Here is an 18,077-nt window from a genome sequence, read left to right on the forward strand (position 1 = left end):
AGTCTGGAAATAAGATCATATTTAATTATAGCATACACATACATATTATAATATAATCATTAAAATTAGGTTAATCAAGCTTTGCTATGAAGAAGAAATGTTTAGGCTATTCTGTGAAGTGATAATAACAAGGAACTATAAGTATGGAGTAAATTAACAGAAAAATAATGAAATGAAAATTTGAACAGTGCATAGGATAGTAAAGGAGTGAGGATGTAAGAATGCCCATAAATGTTGGGTGACGAGCGAGTAGTGATATTGATCACCAAGACAAGCAAAATTCCATCAAGTGCTGCACTTTTTGAATCTTTTATTAATATATTGAAATTATTGAGACATGCCAGGATCAGCTAATTTTGTACCTTATATAAAATTAGCTTGAGATATATCAAGAATAGAACCCTGTGCATGGTCCAGTCAAGCTTCAACTTTTGGATTTTGTCTATGACAAGCCCTGGATAAAAATAATTTGAGTAATTTCCATAATGGGATTTTAATGAGTAAAATTCATTAGATTTTTTTCTTGATATTGTTCAAATGAATTCCAATATCTTAAGCAATACCAATATACGAGTGTTAGTAGGAGTCACTAGGAGGATAACTTTAGACTGTTTTTACACATACAGTATTAAGAGTGATTGTGATTTTGTTTCTCTCATAACTTGGTCAGATGCAGCTCCACTTAGTAAAATTGCATAGCTATCATGTAGCTATCCACAGTGACTTACTTGACAAAATGAGTGAGAAAATAACCTGCAACTATTTCTAACAAAGAGAATGTTAGTCATAGTCTACTTTTTATCCATAAACTTAGGTTAGATACTATTTACAAAGTGAGGTGAGAAGCTTTTTTTTTTCTAAGTAGAATTATCTTGAAGAAAGTCAAAATGTTTATAGAAGTGAAAAAGAAAAATACTTGTTTGTAATTAAATGGATTTTCTTCAGTTTTGTTTGTTTGTTTTTTAGATTTTTTAATTTATTTATTTAACAGGTAGAGTTACAGACAGTGAGACAGAGAGAGACAGACAGAAATTTCTTCCACCAGATGGTTCACCCCCTAAATGGCTGCAACAGCCAGAGCTACGCCGATCCGAAGCCAGGAGCCAGGTGCTTCTTCCTGGTCTCCCATGTGGGTGCAGGGGCCCAAGGACTTGGGCCATCCTCCACTGCTTTCCTGGGCCAAAGCAGAGAACTGGACTGGAAGAGGAGCAACCGGGACTAGAACCAGGTGCCCATATGGGATGCTGGTGCTGCAGGTGGAGGATTAAGCTAGTGCGCCACGGTGCTGGCCTCCTCAGATATTTTTGTGGCAAAAAGCAGTGATATATCATAGATTTTTACATAAACATTATATGTAATTCTAAATAAATATTCTAATAAATATTGCAAAGAAGTTACATTAAAGATTTGAAAATTTCCAATTATCTATTATACATAAATACTGTTTTTCTAAATGCCAATTAGCATAAGCTTATATCAATATATAATAAATATATTATTATCGTAAATGAAAAAAATATCTTTCAAGAGAAAGAGAAACCCAAGCAGATGTTGAACTTGTAGAAATAATAAACAAATTATATACAGATTCAGGATTACATCTATATTTTACAAACATATTTAATATTTGACATCTCTATTAGAACCCTACAACTTTTGGATCTGTGCATGTTCACACAGCAACTTACTATAAAAGACTAAGAAATTGACACTATATTCTAACTAGCAAAGCACCTACTAGACTATATTTTTGAAATTGTTGAAACTAAGCCTATCTAAATAGTTTTCTATATTTCCTTTGATATTCAACCTTGATCAATTCTCATTTGAAGAGGTAAGTGTAAAAATCCCTGGAGTCCACAAAACAATGTAATTAGATATTCATACACTAATTCAAACAAAATGAGTTCTCATTTACCAAAGAAAATGATGTGAACATCTTGCCTTTTGTCTCAATGCATTGATCATTTAAATTACAAATTATGGTAAAAATGAAAGGATTCATAACATTCAGTATATAACGTGTGCGTATGTGTCTGTTTATGCCTTAAAATGATGTTGGCAACTAGCAAAATTTATAATAAACTATGACTTTGAAATGCTGAGTATACAGGTGGCAATGCAATATTGCTCATTCTGTTTTACTTTTTAAAAATACTGTGTGTGTGATGAGAAAGTGCTCTAGTTTCCTTATTATGAAATTGGGACCTAAGTTAGTTGACTACAGGATTGCCATGTGGAGGTCATAAGAGATGCCTGGGGCAAAAATATATAAGAAATAATCACAGTCTGTCCTAGATAACAAGAACTCTCTGGGGATTCTCAGCAATAGTGAAGGAGATGTGTCTGTGGAACAGTAAAACAGCAACAGGAAGGAAGAGAAAAAGGAAAGAGAAGGAGGGGGGCATTTCATGGATGACCTGAAGACAGGTAGAAAATGTTGGAGAGCCTGAGGTTATATTATGCATGCATTACAACACCTGTTTTTTTAATCACAAGAAAATTTCCCTTCTGGAACCACAAAAGCAAAAACAAAATCATCTGTGCTTACAAAAATCACAATATGATATTATTTGAAAAGCAGAGTGACAGGGAGGGACAGAGACCTTCCATCTACTGTTTCACTCCCCAAATGGCTGCGACAGCTGGGTTGGGCCAGGAAGAATCTAGGAGCTCAGAACTGCTTCCAGGTCTCTGACATGGATGGCAGGAGCCCAAGTGCTTGGGCCACCTTCCACTGATTTTCCAGACATATTACCTAGGAACAGGATTGGAAGGGGAGCAGTCAGAACTCAAACTGGCACTCTGATAAGGGATACCATCTTCACAGGCAGCTGCTTGTCTGGCTGCACCACAACACTGGACTCCATTTTCCGATATCATCACCTTTAATTCAATTAATAGTTTTCAAACTGAGTTACATGATGTCCAGGTGTGTTTGACAATGGCAATGACAATGAAAGAGTGATCTGTAGAATCACAGTGGCAGTAGAATGCATGACTGAGATAGAAAATCAGAAAGGGAGTGGGTGGGTAGACACAAGCAGATTGACAAAAGTTTCTTTCATCTCCCTCAAATAATATCCCATCCTTAATTCTGCTGCTGAGAAAGGCATTTCCTTTGGTGTATGCAATTATCCAAAGATGCAGAGATAGCATTCATTGATGCCTGCTTTTTCTCTTCTTCACACTGACACGCAGATGCCCTGTCTGTTGTTGGAAATTTGAGGTAATAATTTAATAGTCATGATTTGTGAAATTGGCTGTATTAATAATAATGGTGTTCCTGTTTGAAAGTGTGAAACTTTAGGAAATTAATGTTAGTTTAAAGTGAAACTTTTTAGCTTCAGTGTTATATTTCATACTGAAACTGTTTAACTTTCACTTTTCTTAACCTTCTGAGTACTCAGCTTTGCAACTGACACAAATCTGATCAGAATATCATAGAAATACTGATTTGGAGATGTATTTGCTACACAAGGAGAAATGTCACTCTTAGCCTCAAGATGACCACAAATCTGAATATGTTATGAGAAGCCAATTGGCAGAGTCACTCCAAACAGAATGCCATTGGCTGTCTCAGCAGGTCAAAGCCAGCCAGGAGCTGCCCTCATCTACCAAGTGGGGATGATGCTCCTACATCTAAAATGCCCATGGGGTGGGCGGGCTGTATAAGTTTCCTTCCTGTGTCAGATAAAGGTCAGTGTAGGGTTCTGTATTTCTCTCCCTGCCCCTGCCCCAATGTATGTATTCTGAGCTATAAGTACAGGTTTCAACTTCATTTTCTGTTATATTTTGAATAGTTGCTGTTTTAATAACCATATTTATGTTTCTTTCAAAGTAAAATTAACATATGCAGTTTTATTTATCATCTTTATTGCATTTTTAATGTATTCTCTGTTCAAAATTTTAAATATCACATAGCATATCATTTAAAAAGTCCCATTATACTATCGACTTGGAAATTATTTGTATGCTATTAGAGACACTAAAAATATGCTTTAAAGACCAAATTGAACAGTGTTGAACAGTGTCTACGACTGGCCTACTCCTCTATCCTGAAACTCCAGTTAATACTCAATTATACAATCAGGTATAGTGGAGCATCAAATTAAGCCACCCGTTGAGACTCCCACATTGCCTTTCAGAGTAACTAGGCTCCAAAGTAGCTTCTACTACAGATCCAGCTTCCTGCTAATATGCCTGGGGAGCAGTCGATGATGGCCTAAGTTCTGGGATTTTTTTTTTTTTTTTTTGACAGGCAGAGTTAGACAGTGAGAGAGAGAGAGACAGAGAGAAAGTTCTTCCTTCCGTTGGTTCACCCCCAAAATGGCCGCTACGGCCGGCGCTACGCCAATATGAAGCCAGGAGCCAGGTGCTTCTTCCTGGTCTCCCACGCTGGTGCAGGGGCCCAAGCACTTGGGCCATCCTCCTCTGCCTTCCCGGGTCACAGCAGAGAGCTGGACTGGAAGAGGAGCTACCGGTACAGAATCCAGTGCCCCGACCGGGACTAGAACCCGGGGTGCCAGAGCCGCAGGTGGAGGATTAGCCAAGTGAGCTGTGGTGCCGGCTAGTACTAAGATTCTTGATACCTACATGAGAAATCTAGATGGGGCTCTGACTTCTGGCTTCAGCCTGGTCCAATTGCAGTCCTTGTGGGCATTTAGAAAATAAACCAGTGGTTGGAAGGCTCTCTCTCTCTCCTTCTTTCCCTCTGTCAATCTGCCTTTCAAATAAGTAATTATAACTTTAAAAAGGAAAATTAGTTATATATTGTTAATTGATTACTAGGAAAAATGCAGAAGCTATATATGAATATATATATATATATATATATATAAGGAGATTGATATTTGAGTGGTTTAATTTAGCTGAAATTTCAACTAAAATCTACAGAAAAATATTTTCAAATGTTCTACTATGAACATGCAACTCTTTAATTCCATGATTAAAGAATCACTCCAAATAATGGACATTTTTAAATGAATATTTATGTTGCCTAGAAAAGATATGAATTCCATTGTTCAATTCATTCAACACATTAATCAATGATTTAAAAAGAAGTAGAATCCCTACGGTGTTCATTTAACTCTAATAGCGGTAGAGATGCCAATGTGAGTGTATTTTACATGCTTCTTCTCCCAAGGGTTCTCATAGACTACTTGGGGGCAGGGTATATACAGTTAAAATACAAACTGTGTAAGACGTAATATACCAAATCATAATGTAGAAGTCGTTATGAAGAAAGGGATGACTGACTGTGCAGAAGTGAATTCTGAAGTAGAGCACCTGAAGAGAGATCAGGCTAATGGTATTTCACAGACAGCAACTTTCTTTACTGTCCTACTAGCTGCAAGAAAAACAATCATTGCTAGAAGGAAAAAAGAAAAACATAGAGACTGAGGTAATGTTTAAGATATGCTGCATTAGATGTGCTGGTTCAACTCTTATATCCATAGAATAAAATGATGTTAATCTCAAAATGCTTTGATTTAACCGATGTTGAAATTTTAGTAGACCTCTCAGGGGAATATGTTTTATAGGCACTTGATGAGAAACTTTGAATAAATAGATTGGCATCATGAGAGGTTTTGAGAACACAGAGCACTTAGTATTTATCAAGGTAGGAGAGAAGCTTTAGAAAATTGAATTTCTGTATTTTATTATAATTCTTTTTGTGTTATAGTTTATCAGTTCCATGAAGTTGCATTTCTTTCTGTATCACTTTATTCAAAGGATGAAGGGGATTTCTGCATCATTTTGAGATGTTTTTAGCATTTTATCATAGTATGTTGCAGTGGAAAATTGATGGTACATATTTTTAGAGAAAATAGTTTTTAAAATTTGGTTGTCAGTAATTGCATTAACTAATTAAAGGTGTAGCCATGTTAGGTATAGGCAGCTAAGGTTTTCTGCAAATCTGTGTTCATTTACTGCAGGATCTGAACTTACTGTTCTACTTATAATGAATCAAACTGGTGTATAAAGGTGCTAATCTCACTATTAATTTAGGAACAGATCAAAATGTGTTCATATTTGCAAAAGTTATTTTTAACAAAAATCATGTGGGACTAATCTGTTTTATTTAAATTAATTCAAAAAGAAAAAAATATCTTATTCTTTCATAAGTTTGTAATAATCAATGTTTAGTCACCCTTCCATTTAAAAATGTATTTTTTTTATGTCCACTAAACTTCACTTGCTGTTGAAAACCCAAGGCAATTTCCTCTGACTTCTTCCTCAAAAACATAGGTTTAGGTTAGTCACCAATTTAATAAAAGAATTTTAAAGCTGCATGTAGAATGTAATTAAGCCTTTCCCCTTTCCAGATTAAGTAGTGTAATCAGCAGTGTGAGTTCAGACCCTGAGCCACCAGCACAAGGTTTAGAAAGAGCCCCTTCTACTTTATTAACTACAAAATAATTAGAGAATGAAGAGAATGGCAGCCAGAGGTTAAGAGAGTATACCATGAAAGGAATTTTTCTTTTCATTTTGTTATTATAAAAATGATCTTTGAACCAAGAAAACTATCAAGGATCAATATGTCACTAAATTATAAAATATTATTAAAAATCTCAAAAAACATTTTATAAAAAAAAAACAAAACCTGAGGCATTGTGTTCTGTTCTCTTGCTTGCAGGCCTCCTTGATTCCATGGCAGTGTATGTGTCATGAATGGGTGTCTCCTCTGGAGCAGATATGCATGGTGGGAGACTGACAAGTAGATATTTCCCAGATTATGTTGTAAACTCCATCTTCAATTTTTATATTTTTATCCTTGATTGTGCAAACTTTGGAGAATGGGCAAATAGAGATAAAAGAAAATCATTGCTTCCTCCTTCAATTTTTTTTCCTAGATTTATTTATTTATTTAAAAGAGCTACAGAGAAAGAAAAATCTTCCATCCAGTGGTTCACTCCTAGACAGCCGCAATGGCCAGGGCTGAGCCAGGAAGTGTTTTGGGTCTCCCATGTGAGTCTTAGCGGCCCAATCACTTTGGTCATCTTTTGCTGCTTTTCCCAGGCTATTAACAGCAAACTGTATTGGAAGTAGAGCAGTCAGAACATGAGTGGGTGCCCATTTGTGGTCTGGCATCCCAGGCGGTGGCTTTACTATCAAGGTCATAGCAACGACTTCTACTTTCTTCCAATTCTAAGAGTCCTTGTAGGCTTAGAGTAACAGCCTGCTCTTTTTTTTTTTTTTTAACTTTTATTTAATGAATATAAATTTCCAGTGTACAGCTTATGGATTACAATGGCTTCCCCCTCCCATAACTTCCCTCCCACCCGCAACCCTCCCCTCTCCTGCTCCCTCTCCCCTTCCCTTTGCATCAAGATTCATTTTCAATTCTCTTTATATACAGAAGATCAATCTAGTACACAGATTTCAACAGTTTGCACCCACATAGAAACACAAAGTGAAACATACTGTTTGAGTACTAGTTATAGCATTAAATCACAATGTACAGCACATTAAGGACAGAGATCCCACATGAGGAGCAAGTGCACAGTGGTTCCTGTTGTTGACCCAACAAATTGACACTCTAGTTTATGGCGCCAGTAACCACCCTAGGCTGTCGTCATGAGTTGCCAAGGCTATGGAAGCCTTCCAAGTTTACCGACTCTGATCATATTTAGACAAGGTCATAAAAGACAGAGTGAGGATAGTAACCAATGATCCTAAGAGTGGCATTTACCAGGTTTGAACAATTATACAGCATGAAGTGGGGAAGAGGACCATCAGTACACACAGGTTGGGAGTAGAGCCATTGGTGGTAGAGTAGAGGTTATGATTACAAAGGAATGAGGCCCAAGTGCACTAGACAGGGCCTAGAACAAAGGACAGAGTCATTATTAGAGGAGCTACAGCTCTTTTCTTCTTAACTGTACACTTCAGTTAATTAAGTTGCTGGTTACTTCACGCTGCCCCATTATTTCATGTGTATTATCACACTCCTGTTTCTGTCACATTCTTACATTTTCTGAAGGGCTTTATATCCATGATGCCTACAAAGACAGAGCAGAACAGAAAACTCTTATACAAATTTTAATTTATCTTACTTTTTATTTATTTATTTTCATTTTATTTGAAAAACAGACAAGGAGACACACACACAGAGAGAGAGAGAGAGAGAGAGAGAGAGATCTTTCATCTACAAGCTCACTCCTCAAATGCCAGTTATTGTAGGGACTAGGGCAATCTGACATCAGGAATTGGAACCTCAGCCCAGACATCCCATATTGGTGGCAGGGACCCAAATCCTTGAATCATCACCTGCTGCCTCTCAGAGTGTACATTAGCAGGAAGGTGGTGAGTTGGGACTTCATCCCAGTCACTCTGATATGGGATATGTTGTGTTAAACTTTGCACCAAATGCCCATACCCTAATTTTAGACAAGGGATGGTGGTGTGGCACAGTGGTTGAACTGCCCACTGTTGGAGTCCTTGATTTGAATCTCTGTTACACTCTCCACTACAACTGCCTGCTAATTCACATCCTGAGAGGCAGCAAGTGGTGACTCAAGTGCTTGATTCTCTGCCATCCACGAGGGAGACCCAGATAGATGTTTCAGCTCCACGTCACTTTGGCCAAACTCTGGCTATCAATGACATTTGTGGAGTGAAACAATGGATGGAAAAGTCTCTCTCTCTGTGTCTCCCTATCCCCCTTCTCTTGTTGTCTTTCAAATAATTCAATAAACGTTTGATTTTTTTTTTTAAAGTCACTTATTTAGGGAAATACTTTTAGGCCACCAGTACTTTCTTCTGATTGATTCATATATTTTTTCAATTAATATATTTTTTCACATGCTAATTGGTTATTTCTGACATTTCACTCAAAACTTTTAAGTTTACAGTGTTAATAGGAATGATGGTTTCTTTGGGATGTTTCATCCTTTTGTTATATACAATAATGATAAAACCAATAGTCAAAAATCTTTTCCCCCTTTCTTGCCTAATTAATATTTGTAATGACTCTAGATATTAATTTTGAATTTTAGTGGTCATATTCTATCATTATAATCTTCAACTCATTTTTTTGATTCATAGTTGTCTCTGAAATTCTTGGTCTCCAATTACTACCATTTTTTAGAAAAGTCACTGTTTCTGTCATTCTTGTTTAATAATCCCCAATTCCTGACTCTTTTCTACATGTCACCTATTTTTCTCTTATCTGTTTATACAACCCAATATAGAATGATCCAGATGGATTATTAAGTGAAAACCTAACAAGATAGTTCATTTTATGCACTAGCCACTTAATTAACAATTATTGAGTTCTTTCTGTGCAGTAGATATGGTTTTCTGGAAAATATAAATACATTTTTGTTTCTTCTCATGAATAAACATATTTTAGTGTAACTTAAAAAATACAAAATGAAGATGAGAGGTATAATAGAACGAAAATGGCAAGGCAGAGGAGGGGACAGCTTTTTTTTTTTGGCCTCTCTGAGCCAGAGAAGCATTTGAGTTTTAAAAGGAAAAAAAAAAAATGCACCTCTATACAGAGAACGTTTGAGGAAGGGTGGATGAAGGCAAAGGTGAAAGTATTTACAAAGGTGTGTACACACCTTTCTGTTTAGATTTTTATTGTGCTTTCATTTTTGCTCAGAAGCCAGAACTCTCCTTTCCTTGTAAAATACATTCTGAGATGTAGAAATTACCAAAGGAGTGTGCTCTACATGAAATGATGGGCAGACTTGAAGCATGTTTTATCCTATTGACTGATGAATGAGTAGGTTGATAAAAAATAGATAATTTTCAATACCAGGAAGACATAATGAGAGGATAGTTTCCTCACACATGGACTCCAGTTGAGACTCAGATAATAACTGCTACACAAAAAGGAATGGGTCATTGGTTATCTTAAAATATCCTTGTGTTATTATAAAATAATATTATCTGAGAATATCTAAATATTGTTTTATTATGAATATATTGTAATGTTAATTAACTGGTCCACCAAATTAAACTTAAAGTATATTATTAAAATGATATATATCACATAATAATATATATTAATTATAAGAAATATTAATATGTAAAAATAGTTATTTAAGAAAGAAATGTTTCTACACAATGGAGCTTTACTTATATTTGCAAGTTGAATGCTTTTTTGTTACTTACAAATTACCTACTGTCAATGCCCTTATCTCTCCCATAGTTCTTGCCAAGTGCACATGTGTTGGTATAAGGGAGCAATGTGAGCACTGGACTACATCAGCCTTACTTTCTTTTCTTTTCTTTTTATTTTTTTATTTCATAAATGTGAATTTACAAACTGCAACTTTTGTATTGTTGTGGCTTCCCCCAACCCCCAACTTCTCTCCCTCCCGTGGCCCTTCCCTCTCCCTCTCCCATCCCGCCCTTCATCGAGTTTCATTTTCAATTACCTTCATATACTGAAGATCAACTTAGTATATACTAAGCAAGGATTTCAACAGGCTGCATTCACACAACCGCACAAGGTACAGGGTATTGTTCGACTAGTAGTGTTTTTAAGTTTCATAGTAAAACACATTAAGGACAGAGATCCTACATGGGGAGCATATACCCAGTGACTCCCGTTGTTGATTTAACAATTGGTATTCTTATTTATGTTGTCAGCAATCACCCGAGACTCTTGCTATGAGCTGTGTAGGCTATGGAAGCCCCTTGAGTTCACCGACTCTGAACTTGTTTAGTCAAGGCCGTGTCACAGTGGAGGTTCCTTCCTCCCTTCAGAGAAGGGCGCCTCTCTCCTTGATGGCCTGTTCCTTCTGCTGGGGTCTTGTTCACCAGGGTCTTTCATTTAGATTGGGTTTTTTTTGCCATCATGTCATGGCTTTCCATGCCTGTGAGACTCTCATGGACCTTTTAGCCAGATCCGAATGTCCCAAGGGTTGATTCTGAGGCAGGAGTGCTGTTTTGGGCGTTTGCCATTCTATGAGTCTGCTGTGTGTCCTGCTTCCCCCACAGGATCATTATCTCCCTTTTAATTCTATCCTTCATTATTTGCTTACACTGGTCTTATTTGTGAAATCTCTTCGACACATACCCTATCTTTTTGATTGATTGTGTATTTATACTTATCGCTTTACCAAGTGCGCTGGCATTGGTACCTGACTCCTTGGTAAAATTGATTTGAAATCCCCTGGCACATTTCTAGCTCCACCATTGGAGGTAAGTCTGAGTGAGCATGTGCCAACCTATATATCTCCTCCCTCTCTTATTCCCACTCCTATGTTTAACAGAGATCACTTTTCTGTTAATTTTAAACGCCTAAGAATGATTGTGCATTGATTACAGAGTTCAACCAGTGGTCTTATGTAGAATAAACAGAGCAACAACAACAACAACAAAAGTACTAAAAGAAATAAAATAGTAAGTTGTTCCTCAACAGTCAAGACAAGGGCTGATCATGTCATTGTCTCTCATAGTGTCCATTTCACTTCAATGGGTATCATTTTAGATGCTCGTTTAGTTGCCATCGATCAGGGAGAACATATGATATTTGTCCCTTTTGGACTGGCTTATTTCACTCAGCATGATGTTTTCCAGCTTCCTCCATTTTGTTGTAAATGCCCGGATTTCATTGTTTTTTACTGCTGTGTAGTGTTCCGTAGAGTACATATCCCATAGTTTCTTTATCCAGTCATCCGTTGATGGACATTTAGGTTGATTCCATGTCTTAGCTATTGTGAATTAAGCTGCAACAAATATCGAGGTGCAAATGGCTCTTTTTTTCTCCCCTTTAATTCCATTTGGGTAAATTCCAAGGAGTGGGATGGCTGGGTCCTGTGGTAGTGCTATATTCAGGTTTCTGAGGACTCTCCAAACTGTCTTCCATAGTCAGCCTTACTTTCTAAGGTATTGTTCTCTGCACTGTTGAATAGTGTTAACAGCTCACCTTCTAGTCTTCATTAAAATTGCCAGCATTTTGTGACCTGTGTTTATCCACCACTAGGGACTGAAAAAAAGACATAGATAGGTTCCAAGATTCCCTTTAATGATCATTGTGTCCTCAAGTTTTCTTCCAATTTTAATATGACAGAAATGTGTACATTTTTCCCTTCCCCTATGTAACTTCCTAGTCTCTGATCCTTAAACACAAGGATGTGCCAAGAATTTGTATTTTAAAGGGATAAGAGCTGGCATTGAATATGATGCAATGGGCAACACTGCCACAAAATAAACTATTTAAATTTAAAAATAACACCCATATGGCAACTGCCAGTACCAACAGAAAGAAATCACAACAAGGAGAGCAGGACAAACTCCTGAAAAGATGAAAAAAATGTGGCAGTTGAATTTGGGAGTTTGTGCTTTCATCCTCATTAAATTTCTCTTTGGAGTGGGGTGGCTCTAGGCAAAGATTTAAAAGTTGGCCTGAGCAGTATTCTTTTTTCCTGTGGAATATCTCCAGGGAATCTCTGACTGAGATCCAAATTCAAGACCATTGTAGTCTCCTTGTGTGATGTGACATATGGAGCAGCAGATTTGTGCAGGATGGTGTTGTGCAGATGTAAGATGGTGACGATGCTACACCGTGAAGCTGAAGATAGTATCTAAGGGTGTTCAAAACTATCAGTTTAGCTCCATGGTTTGAAAAAAAAGAAGAAAGACATTCAATTGGAGAAAATGATTCTGCCTGGAGAAAAAGAACATAATATTGAAACACTTAATTACCAAATGAAACCTAAAACCAAGTTAGACACAAAAAGACCTGGACTGGTAATAAAAATCAGATCAGGTGTATGTCTAAAATGGGATATGGCACTTGAAAATGCAATTCTTTATAATATAAGATCTCATTGATCTTTTAATAAGATTGGGAACTCAGGTCAGGAGGAAATGTTGATAAGTTAGGACACAGATAAAAATTGAAAATAGAAACAGCATAGATGGAGAAATGATTTTTTTGAAAAAAATATTTTCAAAAATATTCATGAAAATATCATATTCACTTACTGGAAGTTTGAGAAAAATTTATATAAAATTCTTCAAGTCTATATAATTGATTAAGAATAATGAATGTGCTTTATATAAAAATAGGCCAACTTCCAAAATTTTGAGATTCTAAAGGAGATATCTGAAATTTTTTACTTCAAAGGACTTTTATAATACTTGTATAGTTCCTTAAGTTACTTCACTCAAGATAATATTGGCAGGGTGAAGAAGAGATGATATTTGTACCACTTACAAGTCAAAAAATACTAAATATCTTAGCTTTCCACATCATTCATTCAACAAATATTGTGTTGTAAAAACCAGTTATCAATATAATAACCATTTTAATATCTTAAGTGTCAAGGGTTAATACAAAATTCAAAATTTTTTCTCTTTTTCTCTAGATTTAAGCATTCAAAATACTGTAGTTTTCCCTTTGAGAATGTCAAATTATAAACTATAAATTCAAATGGTGCCTTTATATCATTGAGTCCAAAGAAATGCTTTTTGGTTTAGTTTGTTTCATCTCAGTAGGAGCTACTTGTAGGGTGCTTTAATAGAATAATTTGGCAAAGAATCTGCCACAAACTTCAGTGTTAGCTATTGTTGAATTGAATATACTGAAAACATATGTATTGAGCCAGAATTGCATGGGGTCTACGGAGACAAATATTTGAATAAAAAGAAATCATAAGGGGGGATGAAAAGTAATATATAGCATGATACATCAAAAGAGTGGAATATCACCCTGGATACTTTTAATCAAACACATTGAAGCATGAGATTCTGGATAACCATGGGTATGCTACCTTTGGACACTTTTTTATCAAAATAATCTTAAAGATTGCATTTCACATGTACAATAAGAACTATCATTTCTACTTTGAGAGTTGTTTTGAAGACCAAAGAAAAAAATGAGAAATTTCTGGAATATTTCGTCCTTTGTATACTCAATAAATTTTTAGCACAGTACTATCAAGTTTGTCATAATGGGTCTGTCAATTTTAAAATATTTATTTCTTTCTTTACTTATTTAGAAGGCAGAGTAACAGAGGAAGATACACATAAACACATGCACACACATACACACACATAGATCTTGCACCTACTGTTTCACTCTCCAAATGGCTGAAACAGACAGCTGGTTCAGGCTGAAGCCAGGAGCCAAGAACTCTATATTGGTCTCTTATATGGGTGAAAGGAATATAAATACTTCAACCTTCATTCACTGCCTTCCTAGGCAAATTAGCAGATAGCTGAATAGGAACCTAAGTAATTAGGACTTGAATTGGCACTCTAATGTAAGATGTGAGTGTCACCAGCAGTGGCTTAACCTAATGTTCCACAATATATACCCCTATGGTTTTGATATTGATTACAATCTTCTACTTATTGTTACCAATTAAACAGCATTTGTTACCTATTTGCTTGTTTTAAGCACTGTTCTACCCATGGTGCTTCAGTGCTGAGAAGTCCCCATAATGCTCACACACTGTTCTGGTAGAGCTTTTATTTTAAAAGAATAGGTGATATCAAAGATGAGAGATAATGAAAGGCCTGACCACGCTGGAGCAGAGGAAATTTATTAGGATGTAATGGGTAAGAAAAGGTGGAGTAGTAGTTGAATATTCACTAATGATAGAGGAGTTAAATTCTGAGTTTATGGTAATGACTTAGAGCTCCTGGGAGAGATTTAGGTAAGTGATTAACTTGTCACTCTAGAGGTCTTAATGGGATGCCAGGGCTGTGTGACAATCTCTCATGATCTGGAAATGTTTTCACCTGGTGAATTTCTACTTCTCAGAATGCAGCCTCATGTTTCTTTGCTCCTTAAAATAGAAACTCAGATAAACAGAACTGTTGCTAAGTGTAGTAACTTATTGAAGATTCCAAGTTTAAAATACCATGTGAAATAAGCAGTAATTTTATTCATCCACAATCACCTACAGGTTGGCTCTAAAATTAAGAGGCATGTGATTAGGATCTAAAATTCTTTACCAAAATCCATTTCATTCCTTATTATTTATATAACAATTTTAATTTTTATTTTTATTTCATTTTAAAGATAAAGGAGACAAAAAGAGAGAGATTAGATCATCCATCCTCTGCTTCATTGCCCAAATGGCTGCAACAACTATGACTTTGCCAAGCCAAAACCAGGGCCAAATACGTGGGCCCTCATCTGTTGCTTCCAAGAGTATGTATTAGTGGGAAGCTGGATCAGAAGCAGAGAATCCAGAACTCAAACCTGACACTCCACACTGATGTGGAGATATAAGTGTCCCAAGAAGCAACTTTAACGATTGCACCAAACATCCACCCCAGCACCCAGTTGTACAATAATTTTAAATATTTCTAGCATTTAACTCCATATTGAATGATTTCAAATAGTATTACTAGAGTAAAACATACTAATTATTATAACCTATGGGATTCATTATCCTTAAATATGCATATTGCATTAACTCAGGTTAGCACAGAAGAATCTGATAATCTAATAGAAATAGACCAATAATGTCATGTCTTTGAATCCCGAGTTTTAAGTTTATTCAAACTCCAAATTTTAAAGTAAATAAGTAAAGTAAGCAAAAAGAAAGAATGATTACATAATCTTTAAATTAAGGCAATAGAGTTAAATATAAAATTAAAACATCTAATTTGACCCAACTGCATTCTGAATGGCATTAAATTAGTATAAATGGAAAACATTCTCCAGAAAGTGTTGGGAAAAAGAAGAAACATGAAGGTTGAGGTGAGTGTGGGGTAATCGGACAGACTGTTTTGTTGAACAGCAAAGGAGTAGCTGATTACTCTGTCAAATAATTCTGATCTTTGTCACAAACTGGAACATTAGAAACCAAAGCAATCTCCAGTGTCAGCCTTCATATGCACTTGATTTTCCAATCACGGCATTAGCATATTTTACATTTACTTGATAGAAACTCTTTTTGCATTTCTTTTATCAAGGGACTTTTGCATTTTTTCAATAAGGCAGAAATCATTATGAAAATTGAATTCCACTACTCTCTTGTGAAGTGGACTTTTTATTTGAATCAGAGGAAGAATTTTGAATGCCAGGGAATATTGGGATCTTTATTTCTTCAGTTCCATATTTTTCTGAGGAAGTGCATCAGCTCACTTTTTTATTGCATACTCATTTGAAGTTTGTAACATCAAAGCAACAAATGTTCTCTTGCAGTTTAGTTTCTCTGAAATCTATTGACTCTCCATAACCTCCCGCATTCCAAGAATGCAGAGCACACACAGCAGCAGTTGCTGTGTGGAGCTGTTAGATACACCGTTAAGTGTACATTTGAGACCATGTGCACAGTCCCAGCTGTGACCTTTTTGATACTCATAAGGAATAATGGGGAAAATCACTACCGCTGTTCTCAAACACTCAGCAAATTATTAAGCATTGCTCTCATTCATGTAAAATTAATTTTAACTCTAGTGTCTGATATTACTTTAGCATTAGAAATTGTATTTTCTTTCACATTCATTGAGTATATGGAATACAAAATTAAAAAAAAGGAAATCTATGCAACATAAAATGTAGTCAGCCTATTTCAAATAATAAAAATCAATTCCCTAGTAGTGAATAGCCATATAGCAAGTTTGTTTTCAGTAGTAAATGGAGATTAATTTACTGGCAATTGATCTTTAAAATAAATACACTGTCAAAAATTTGAAACAAGCAATGATTGTTAATTTCAAAATTCTTAAAAAGAACAAGTCTCACAGGAAATATTCCTTGTTTATGATGTCACTGAAATAAACAAGGAACCAAAAACATTAACAATCTACTTTTTTCTTTAAGATTTATTTATTTGAAAGTCAGAGTTAGCAGCGAGAGAGAGAGAGAGAGAGAGAGGTCTTCCATCTGATGGTTCACTCCCCAATTGGCCACAATGGCTGGAGCTGCGCTTTTCTGAAGCCAGGAGCCAGGAGGTTCTTCTGGGTCTCCCACGCGGGTGCAGGGGCCCAAGGATTTGGGCCATCTTCTTTCTCTTTTCCCAGGCCATAGCAGAGAGCTGGATGGGAAGTGTAGCAGCTGGGTCTCGAACCGGCGCCCATATGGAATGCTGGCGCTTTAGACCAGGGTGTTAACCCGCTGTGCCACAGTGCTGGCCCCAACAATCTACTTTTAGTAAGAATTGTATTGGGAAATAAATACCACTAGTTCTTTAAGTGAACATCTTAAAAACTTTAAAGTACAACTAATTAAATAATGTTATTTAATTTTAAAAGAATATTTACAAATCTCCATAGGTAGTATTTTTTATAATAAACTCAGAAATATTTTTCAATTGGGAGTCATAACAGAGAGTTCTGTAGACTTTGCTAGACTAATTCTTACTTTCCTTTAGCCTCTTCAACTAGTTTAGATGCTTTCCTACAGTTAACACACTTTGTTCAATCCTGTATATAAGATTTTCCACTTCTTGGAATCTTCATTTCCTTATGAGAGCCCTGTATCATGTAAAACAAATAAATTTCTGAATTTTTTCCCCTTAATCTGCCTTATGCTCAATTAATTCTCAGGCCCTGCTGGAGACACTAAGGAAGTAGAAGTAAAGTTTTGCTTTCTCTACACTGCACTATATAGATTATGATAAAAACTACAAGAGAATTAGGATATTAGCACATTTTACCTATATTCAAATATTGGTATATGAGATACTTTACTTTGCTTGTAAAAATTTCTCCCGTTTCTGCAACTCTCTCAAGAAAAATACTGTTAGCGTTTTTTACCACTTTCTTGAGGCATAGCTTTAATTGTAATAGTTGTCGTTCATGAATGCAGTTTTTATTCTTAAGCTCTGTGCCAAAGTTTACCTGAGCTCAGTTTTACACACACATGCACACACACACATACACACTTGTCATGACACAGTTGAACCATGCTGTGCATGGTATGATTTACCCAACCCTCTGTTCATTGGCCTCCAAATCTAACTTTGAATACACAAGAAGCTAGTAATACAACAGAAGTATATGATAACCTATTATGGTGGGATTTGGTGAATTCAGTTTGAGGGTCCAAGTCTTACATAATCAAGGGATGCTTCTTCAAGAAAAATAATTCAAAATTACTGATTAAAATAATATTCAAAAGCCCATATATCAGAAGTTAAATTCAGATT

The sequence above is a fragment of the Lepus europaeus genome, chromosome 3 (assembly GCF_033115175.1).
Source record: "Lepus europaeus isolate LE1 chromosome 3, mLepTim1.pri, whole genome shotgun sequence".
NCBI lineage: Eukaryota > Metazoa > Chordata > Mammalia > Lagomorpha > Leporidae > Lepus > Lepus europaeus.